This window comes from Rattus norvegicus, chromosome 5, assembly GCF_021556685.1.
Source record: "Rattus norvegicus strain SHRSP/BbbUtx chromosome 5, alternate assembly SHRSP_T2T, whole genome shotgun sequence".
Lineage (NCBI taxonomy): Eukaryota > Metazoa > Chordata > Mammalia > Rodentia > Muridae > Rattus > Rattus norvegicus.
The window spans coordinates 12,156,676-12,166,028 of NC_141538.1; positions in this window are offsets into that span (position 1 = coordinate 12,156,676).

Genomic DNA, 9,353 nt, shown 5'->3' on the forward strand with positions numbered 1-9,353 from the left:
CAGAAACAATACACGCAGCATTCTCCTGTGACTGGCAGTAATTTATACAGAACCACTTACGAGAGCACACTGTGAGGAGCTGCCAAGGTAACTTGGCATTTATTTAGCACTTAAACCAATGTTTGTTTTCACGATACTTTCAAGGCAAGTCACTTTTACAAGTGAAGAGAAGAAAGGATAAACTAACTTCCTGAGAGTTGCACACGGTGCCAACAGTGGAGCTGGAAAGATGAGAAAAAGCCCTCTGCTGCTAAGGCAGAAGACATTTATTAAGGCGGAATCACTATTACTGTTTAAATTAACTTTTTAAAAAAGAACTTAAAGAGCTTTCAGAATACTATCCACAGGGATGAGATACCCTCTGGTAATTTAAAATGTCTTAAATTCAAAGTGAAAAATTCTCAGATATGTCTAGAAACTGCAAAGGCAACACGATCTTCAGAATTTCCCTTCCTTGTCTTCTATTTTGTCCCGAAGAAGTAAGTTTTAGAGGATAGTGATCTTTTAATTCCTGTAAGAATACATTTACAAGTGAGTTGACAATACTTTATCAAATACTAATTTAATCATACTGTGAAAATACTTTAGTGAACCTAGACTTTAGTGGCCACACTTGCGTACTCAAATTTAGGAATAAAGACACTAACTGCAAGTTCAAAGAGTCCTAAAACCATTATTTCTACTCCTGTTAGAAATGGTATTAGGTGCAGCTCATTTGAAGTACTTGAAGCTATTTTGACTTCAAGCAAGCCTTTTAGAAAGCTTTTGAAATCATCATCTTAATGTTATTAAACAAGCAAACAAAAACCCTCTGTGGTATTACGAATTACTAAGCAGTGTCAACCAGAAACCACAGTTGGCACTAACCTTAAGAGTGTTTCAGCTTAGGCTTGATGGAAGATTATCTAACGAATTACATTTTCAGCAATTTGTCTACAAAGAGTAGGCACTAAAAATATGTATATGTCGTAATTTGGTCACACAGTACTCTGCCAAACAGGCCGTGCAATCCCGTAATAAAAGAAAGTAGACGTGGTTGTTCTACTCTATCTATCTACTCAAGCCTTGCGTTGAGCAATGAACGACCTCCAGTGACACGCATGACTGGGGAGGTGAGGGAACACAGAAAATCAGGAAAAGTCAGCCAGCTGGGAGCAAGTGGTCTGGGCTCACTGCTGGAAAAGTCACAGCACTCAGGAAACTCAGAGCGTATACTACGTACGGTTGAATAGGGAGGCAGGGGTTAGTGAATGCAGCGGAACAAGAAGCCTGGTGTTATTAGTAGAGATGAACGAGCAGGCAGGATTTATAGTGTACGTCTGGATCAAACAGGTTTAGCTCATCTCAGTAGGAGCCGTCGCTGTCCCGAAGCAGTCTTCGGGCCACAGGTACCCAGGGACAAAGGCCCTTTTCTGCTCACAGAGTCAGCACTCATATTGGTTCCCTGGGGAAAGATTTTGTCATTTTCCTCTGAGCATCACCAATCAGGGAAGGCTTTACCACCCATCTATGGGTCTGAGGCTCTGAAGTTCTTGACATGGCCATGTGTATGTCAACAATGTAACCCTTCCCCAGGACTTCATTTGCTCCGTTCTATACCAGGTAGCTACGGGGAAGAGAGAATGTGCGAGAGAGAGGCAGCCGTTCAGAGTATGCATAGTACCTGCAACTGTTTTGGGCATGCAAGGGTGACTGGGCAGAGATGACCACAGTGCATTTAAATGAAGCCAGCCTGCTGCAGGATACTTAAATACGGAGGAAAAAGCAACTTGGAGATGATGTTGGAAGCTTTTCTGTTTTAGGGTTTGCTGATCATAGGCTATTTTCTCCTGTACAGAAACATCCCTTACCCTCGGTCTTGGTTTGTCCTGTGTCTTGTATGGATAACTGGGCTCCTATTTGTCATTTGTTTTGTTTCCTTTTCCTCATGCTTCTGTGATACTCCCTCTGCCTTGGGTATGTCCTGCTCTGCTCTAACCACTCCCTTCCCGTTTTTTACTCAGATGATGTCACAGAACGATTTGTGCAGGCACCGTTCTGGGAGTTTGTGGAACAAGGCATGGTGATTTACCCTTTCACTGGCCCCAAGGTGAACTCGACATATACGGGTAATGTTACGAATTGGCAGAAATGGGAGTCACTTTTAAATATCACCTAGACTCCTTTTTGTAAAGTGGTGATCCTGAGAATGTTGCCTGCAGCAAAGAATATTTTAATAAGGTCCCAGATGAAAGGGTAATGAACAAAATAATTGAGTCTGGGAATAAGTAGTAGACTTTTCTAGCCTTTGTATTTACTTTTTCTGTATGTGTGTATGTGTATGTCTGTGTGGTCACGTATAGGTGGACATACATGTGTGTGTATGGGTATATGTGTGTGTGCATATATGTGTGTATACAGAGAGGCCTCTAACTGATGCCAGGCATCTTTCTCGATCGCTCTCCACATTATCTATTGAAGCAGGGTCTCTCCTTGAACTCAGAACTTACCCATACAGCTAGAACAAGCATCTATAATACCTGCCTGGCTCTTGGTAAGTCCTGAGGTTTTATCATCTTGACGGGCTTATCTTTCTAGCTTTAAAACAATAAAAGTCTAAGAGCTGCAGGTCCTAGCTGAGATTGCTCCCTTGGCCCCGGTTCAGCTTTGATAGCACATGAACACTTCTTGCTTTGGGGAAAGCAAACACTGGAGTTTTCTTCTGTAGTCCATGCTTGTTACCGCTATCACAAACTGAAATGGGTTTGTGAACCCTGAGGACTCGGCACTGATTCTGGTTCACCCCACTGCTGTCATGAAGAGCATTAGTTGCTACCTCTGCAGCAGCGCTCTCTGCAGCAGCGCTCTGGTGGCTGGGATTGGCTGCCATCACACCACGTGCCAGCTGCTATCGGCAAGCAGCCAATCACTGAGAGGTCAAAGATCTAGTGTCCTGCCAGAGCTTGCACCTCCAGTTACCTCACGCCCACTGTCCACAGCAATTCTTCAGAAACATGGCTCTTAAACCGAAGGCCAGACAGGAAGCCAAGACCCAAGAGAGGCAAGAACAAGATGTTCTTCCAGAAGCTTCTGGTTTTAGATGCCTTTTGTTTCCACCATTAATTTTTTTTAAGGGCTCGTGCTTGAAAACAACATGATCATCTGTAAACCTGCCTGCCTCTCTCCGATCAGCTAATGTTAATTAGCAGTCCCTAATGTGAACAGTCTGTGGAAAGTTAATGTTGGAATTGAAATGATTAAAACCCGCACAGTGGAGCTTCAGAGTTCCATGCCCCGAAAAGCTGGCACCATTCCTGGACCTATGCGATACCTTCAGAATTAATAATGTTTAAAAAGTGGTTTTGGAACAAAAAAATGTAAACGCTATGCAGGAATATAAAACAGACATTCTCTCTCTCCTCTGGTAATCTTGCTTTTCATATTGTTTCATCTCGTTCCAGTTTTCTATAAAATCTGGTTTTCATGCTGCAGCTTTTCTTACCTGCTCTTGGGCTCCAAGTCAACACTTTCTGATTCCGATTCTTGGCATGGAGGAGTCGTGTAATGCTCCCAGGATCCCCAGTTTCAGATGGAGGTAAGAAAGGGGACAGAAAGTGAAAACTGGGGTAGGGCACTGCAGTACTGCTGCTGAAGATACAGCTGTCACAGCTCCCTAGACTTTCCCAGCATTCCAGCTGCCTCCGCCTCACGGTTCCCATAATCCTTCACACGGTTTTCCCTGATGACACTGTAAACTCCTGGCTGACTGGGTCTTATGTGAGTTTGTAGTGAGTTGTGACACAATAGCAGTCTCAGGCAAGGTCCTGGACTCCATGGCATTGCCAGCAGAGAGGATGAATGAAAGAAAAGATCTACAAACAATTGGGTTTGTTTCTATTATGTGGGAAAGGTGGTGACCAGAACATGTCTTCAGACAAGCATTGAATGGCTTGTTTAAGTACTCAAAACCCTAATGAATTATAGAGAAAACATAATCTACGACAGGCCTGTTAAGTGTAGTTTTCAATTTAATGTGAAGGCACACACTGTTGTGCTTACCCAGAGAACCCTGCGCTATAGCTTTTCCTTGGTCCATGTTTCCAGGACTTAGGGAATGTGTGCCCATTGGTTCAGGTCCATATTCTTGGTTCCAAGCTTCAGAAATAAAGTAAAAAGAACCATGGAGTCATTTTGGTTTGCCACTCTCATTTTAATGCTCAACTAGAGGTTTCCTGTTCTCCAAAAAATAACTATTCTGAGGTTTTCATCTTTTCCTTTTTCAACATTCTCAGGAGACTTGAAAGGGCTTTAATGTTTGATACTAAAGAGTTACCTCTGGTGGTAATAATTTTCAGTAGTGAGCTGAGCTAATGGTTCCTTTATGCAATGGACTTCATGTGATAACTGATACACAGCTCTTATTTCCACAAAGAAAATCAAGAAAAATACCAAGGATGGGGTCGGGGATTCTGTCATTTCCAAAGAGGGTGGTGGCAGAGCTGATATTGGGCTTCAAACAATGTCAGAGTTCTTGGCTCTCCCTGCATTTACATGTCTCTGTTCTCCATGTATACAGGGGCTTGCCCTTCTTCCTCCCTCTGAGGAGATCGCTGCTTGTCAGTGTTCGACATGATTTTAATACCCAAAGACAGGTAATGGTCTTCCCTCCCAGTTCTTGATGGTGAATCCTGGGGCAGTGTGTAGTCTAGCATGTGTCCTGTGTTTCCCGTCTCAGTGTTTAAGGCCACAGAGAGGGAGTTTAGTCCTGATTCTCTTTGACATAGGGGAAGATCTTTGGACAGAAGGAGAAAGTACACATCCCCAAGTGCCAAAGGCAGCAGCTATCATAGGAGATTTGCTTTATTTTTTATTTATTGGCTTGTAAAGGGCTTACCAATACCTATCAAGCTAATTAAGAATCTGTTGAGTTTTCAACCAGGCTACGTAGTCTCCCAGGCATGTGAGTACAGGCCCTCTGTGGTGGTAGGTATTAACCCCTCCATGAGACTGCTATTTCAAAACAGGGAAGAGCCTGTGCGCTAAATAAATGCACCAGGTGGAGTGAGACCTTGGCTCACAGGAAGTTATAAAGTAGTGGTTCTTTCCAGGCAAGAATTATCCACCACAGGCCATACTGACGAGGAACCAAATACTGGTTCTTACATCTCAGGTGCATGTGTGGAAGCAGGGTTACTCAAAACAGTGTTCACTAAGGAGCTTCACACAACTGGCTGCTGCACTATGTACTTTAAACTTAATCTAATTTATGGTGTGTGTGTGTGTGTGTGTGTGTGTGTGTGTGTGTGTGTGTGTGTGTGTATGTATGATGTGGTGGGGGTGACGAAATACTCTCAGGACTTTTCTCACCTAAGTACTGCAACACTGACACTTGTAGAAGGCATATGTAGGAGGTCTACCTAGACAGAGATAAAGATAATATATTACATATTTAAGTATTGTGAACTAAGTTTCATTAAGGTGTTACTCTCCCTCACTTTAATGTTTTTTAGAGCAGGCTGGTCTTCTTTTCATATTCTAACCTAGAATTGTATGTTAATGCACAGAGAGGGTTGGCAAAGTGCAGCGTACTTAGAAGACATTTCTGTTTAATTTTCCTAGTCTTTTACCAGGATGATTCCCTCACATTTAAAAGAATTTTTTTCTATAACTATCATTCTCTGAAATCTTTGTTAAATCTTTTATTTAACAGATTTCCTTAGACTTCCATTAGTTAAAATGATAAGATCAGAGTATAATTACACTTATTTTGAATTTTTTGCACACACGTCTATACTGGCATATGGGTAAGCATTTAATCTATCAGGACCTAGAAGAAACATGGTTGTTTAAAGAGGATTAAGTATCTTCTGAAGTTTTCCATTCATTCATGAAGCCACAGACTTGTGAGATGGCTCAGAGGTTAAAGTGTTTGCTGTGCAAGCAAGAGGACTATGGGAGATTAGATCCCCCAGAAACCACAGAAATATGAGGTGAGTATAGTGACCTAGCTATAACCCCAGCCTCAGAAGGCAGAAATAGCACATCCATAGTACAAGCTGGCTAGCAAGACAAGCCATATCAGCGAGCTCTGGGTTTGACTGGAGACTGTTGCATGTAATTTTATGAATCATGCTTCCCCTTGCCTTGTCTTCTTGTCTGGTACTGAGGCCCCTCATGACTGAGCTCTGAGATCACACTACTGATGGCTTTATTTCCATCCAGCCATTCCTTCTAAGAATGCCTAGAGCTACTGCTCGAATTCCACAGAACCCCCCACAACACACACACACACACACACACACACACACACACACACACACACACACACACACACACACACACACGGCTGCCCAGGTCTCACTCAGCTCTCACGCTAGCTCTCCTTCTCTGCTTGCTGCTTGCCCAGTGCCACAATGGCCACCTCACCCTCACTCAGCTCCCTTTAGCCCCATGGAAGGACAACACTAGAGACTTTTATATTTTAAAACTGACCAGATGACTCAAAGGTCGGCAAGAATATCCTGCCCATTCTCGATAGTCTCCACAGTTGCCAACGGAAACTATCTGTGCCCTGAGAAACCTACATGTGTGCAGCTTCCTCTCTGCTCTGCCACCTCGTTCCACTCTCAATTCTCTCCCTTCCCCCTCTTCCTGTCCTGCTTGGAAATCCTATCTTATGTTTCACCCAGTGATTGGCTTCTGCCATCTTTATTTATCCAATCAACACTTAGGAAAACTCCCCCTACATGAGACTTCCTGTCTCAAAGACTAAAGGGAAGAAGGATCAGCTTGGATGACTTACATCAACCTCAGACTTCCCCAGGTACCTACGTGCATCTCACCCACTCACACGTGCTCACACACAAGTGAGTACGCATACACACACCTTCATGAATATCACACATACATACACATGAAAAGAAGGAGAAAAGGGAAGAATCCACTTGATGTCTAATCTATTTGTATTGTCAAGTTTCAGATACCATCATGGCTGAAGTCATAATCTCATTTACTTTTTCTTGCTTATGTGTGTTAAGGAGATAAATGTATATGAATCCAAGTGCAAATGAAAGTACATAGCTATATTATAATTTATAGTGGAATATGTGGGGCTGGAGAGATGTCTCTGCTCTTGGAGCAGACCCAAGTTCAGCCTCCTATACTCAGGTTGAATGGCTTACAATTTCCTGGAACTTCAGCTTCTGGGGCTTTGACTCTCTCTTCTAGCCTCCACAGCCCCTGCATTTATGTGTACTTCCTTCTCTGTTCCCCATCGAGTATAAATGTAATTTAAAAGAAAATGGCATTTTGTGTAGAAAAGACACTAACTTCCGGACAATTTGCTTTCCTTGTACCAGCTCCAGATTGAATTTATTTCCATGGGTAAGGCTTGTCCATTTAATATTCCATTCCACAAAAAATTTTAAAAATCATTACTAATTCTATAGAACACATTGTTCTAATCTCATAGGTAATTCAGTGAACCCATAATTTTCTCCTACAACATCAGAGCTGTAGATCCAGCGAGGAAACCAATGTATGAACAGTGTACTTTTCATCAGAAAGTGTGAAATGACCAGATGTCATGGATGGATATTTAACCCACTTGAATAATGGGAGTGGTTTTGATTTAGCTTACCTTCCTGTTATGAAAAGAAAACAGAGTGTGTTTTTCTCTGTGAATTTCACAGTTTAGAGGACACAGTTTCAGTCCCGTAGTTCTCATGGCCAACATAAGAATACAGGAAAAGTGCTTGGGTCTCTGTCGTCCATGAGCACGAGAGTTAAAAGATGATGTCAGTACATGGAGTGTCTGCCCAACACACTCTGTGGAGAGTCAAGGTCACTCTGCCTGAAAACATGTCAAGTCACATCAGTCAGAGAAAACAGCTTCAGGTCCAATATCAATCACACGCCATACCAGATCTCGTATCGTAATGATCAAATGATCTAACGTATCATTTCCTTCTAGTTCATCAGCTCCAGAAGGATAAGGTAAACCAGGAGGGCAGTTAAAAGAACCATTTATCCATTTCCCCTAATTCCAAGATGATGTGGTTAGTCTAAATCCAGCACTGTTTAAAGGAAAGGTTATTATGAATTCCAAGGAAGCTCTCAAAGGCAACGTCTCTGGGTCGTTTGCTTTCTTTGTTTATTTGATTTTGAACATCTACAGACATTGCTGGCAAAATAAGCAATTTTCTCTTGAATTCTTAACTATGCCACTGATTAACTATAAGGATAGAGTTACTTCTGAGGTTATGACAAACTCTGGAGATTTGGTGGTTCACTGCCTGCACTTCCTCTGAGACCCCAGGAGTCCCTGCTTGTGACGTTTCCTGAGCTTCAACTAAATTACTCGATATGGAAAATAAACTACACTAATCAAATTCTTTAAACATCTCACTATTACCCTATTTGGACACGCTGGAACTCTTGTCAGTCAGCTTGCTTGGAACTGGAGTACTCAAACTGGCAGAGGAAGGGGAAAATCCGAGCAGACAGAGAAAGGAATGCCTCATTCAGAACTCAAACAGAACACTGGCCATTCTGAAGTCTACCCACCGAAGGCCCTGCATTTCCGGGGTTTACGCTGTATTTATCTTTTCCAGTGCTGATTGAAAATGTGCTCCTTTCCCTTTGTAGGCTGAGGCTTGAGAAACGGATGCAGCCTTCTACCCACAGATAATTATAGGACTTCTTAGACTAGGAAAGGCGTATCGAGTCTTTTCTCCTTGTATTGCAGATGGAATAAAATCTAGCATTGCCTACTTTAGCATGACTTACAGAGCTCTTTTTTCAACAAGCAGTTTCCTTACATTCTTCTTTGAAATGTACCAGGATAATTTTGAAGTATGTTTTTACCCAGTGCACCATTGCTGTGCTATCCATGCAGGAAAGACTGTGGATTCTCTTCTCTTCCCTTCCCTTCCCTCTCCTTCCTTTCCCTCCCCTTCCCTCCCCTCCCCTCCCCTTTTCTTCCCTTACCTTCCCTTCTCCCCTCCCCTCCTCTCCTTCCCCTTTCCTCTCCTTTCTTTTTCTTTCTGAGTGGTATATAAAACATATATTATATCCAAACGACCGAACAGTCTATTCTTGCAAATTTGCCAGATTCGAAAATTCTTTGTTTAATAATTTATTGTTGCTGTCCCCCATTCTTCTTCTTGTTTTCCTTGAGTATCAGCCAGGCAGATACCACCTAAATTTATTTGTATTTATTAATGCATTGTAGGTCAAACATTTCTTGTTGAAATGAAATCTTACACCCAGAAAGAGTAAAACCCAGTTCTTGGTTGTCTCAGCTGTAGCATGATGAAAAATAGAGACTGTAGGAATATAAAGCGTAGTTTACTCAGTGCTGGCCTTTCTTCCTA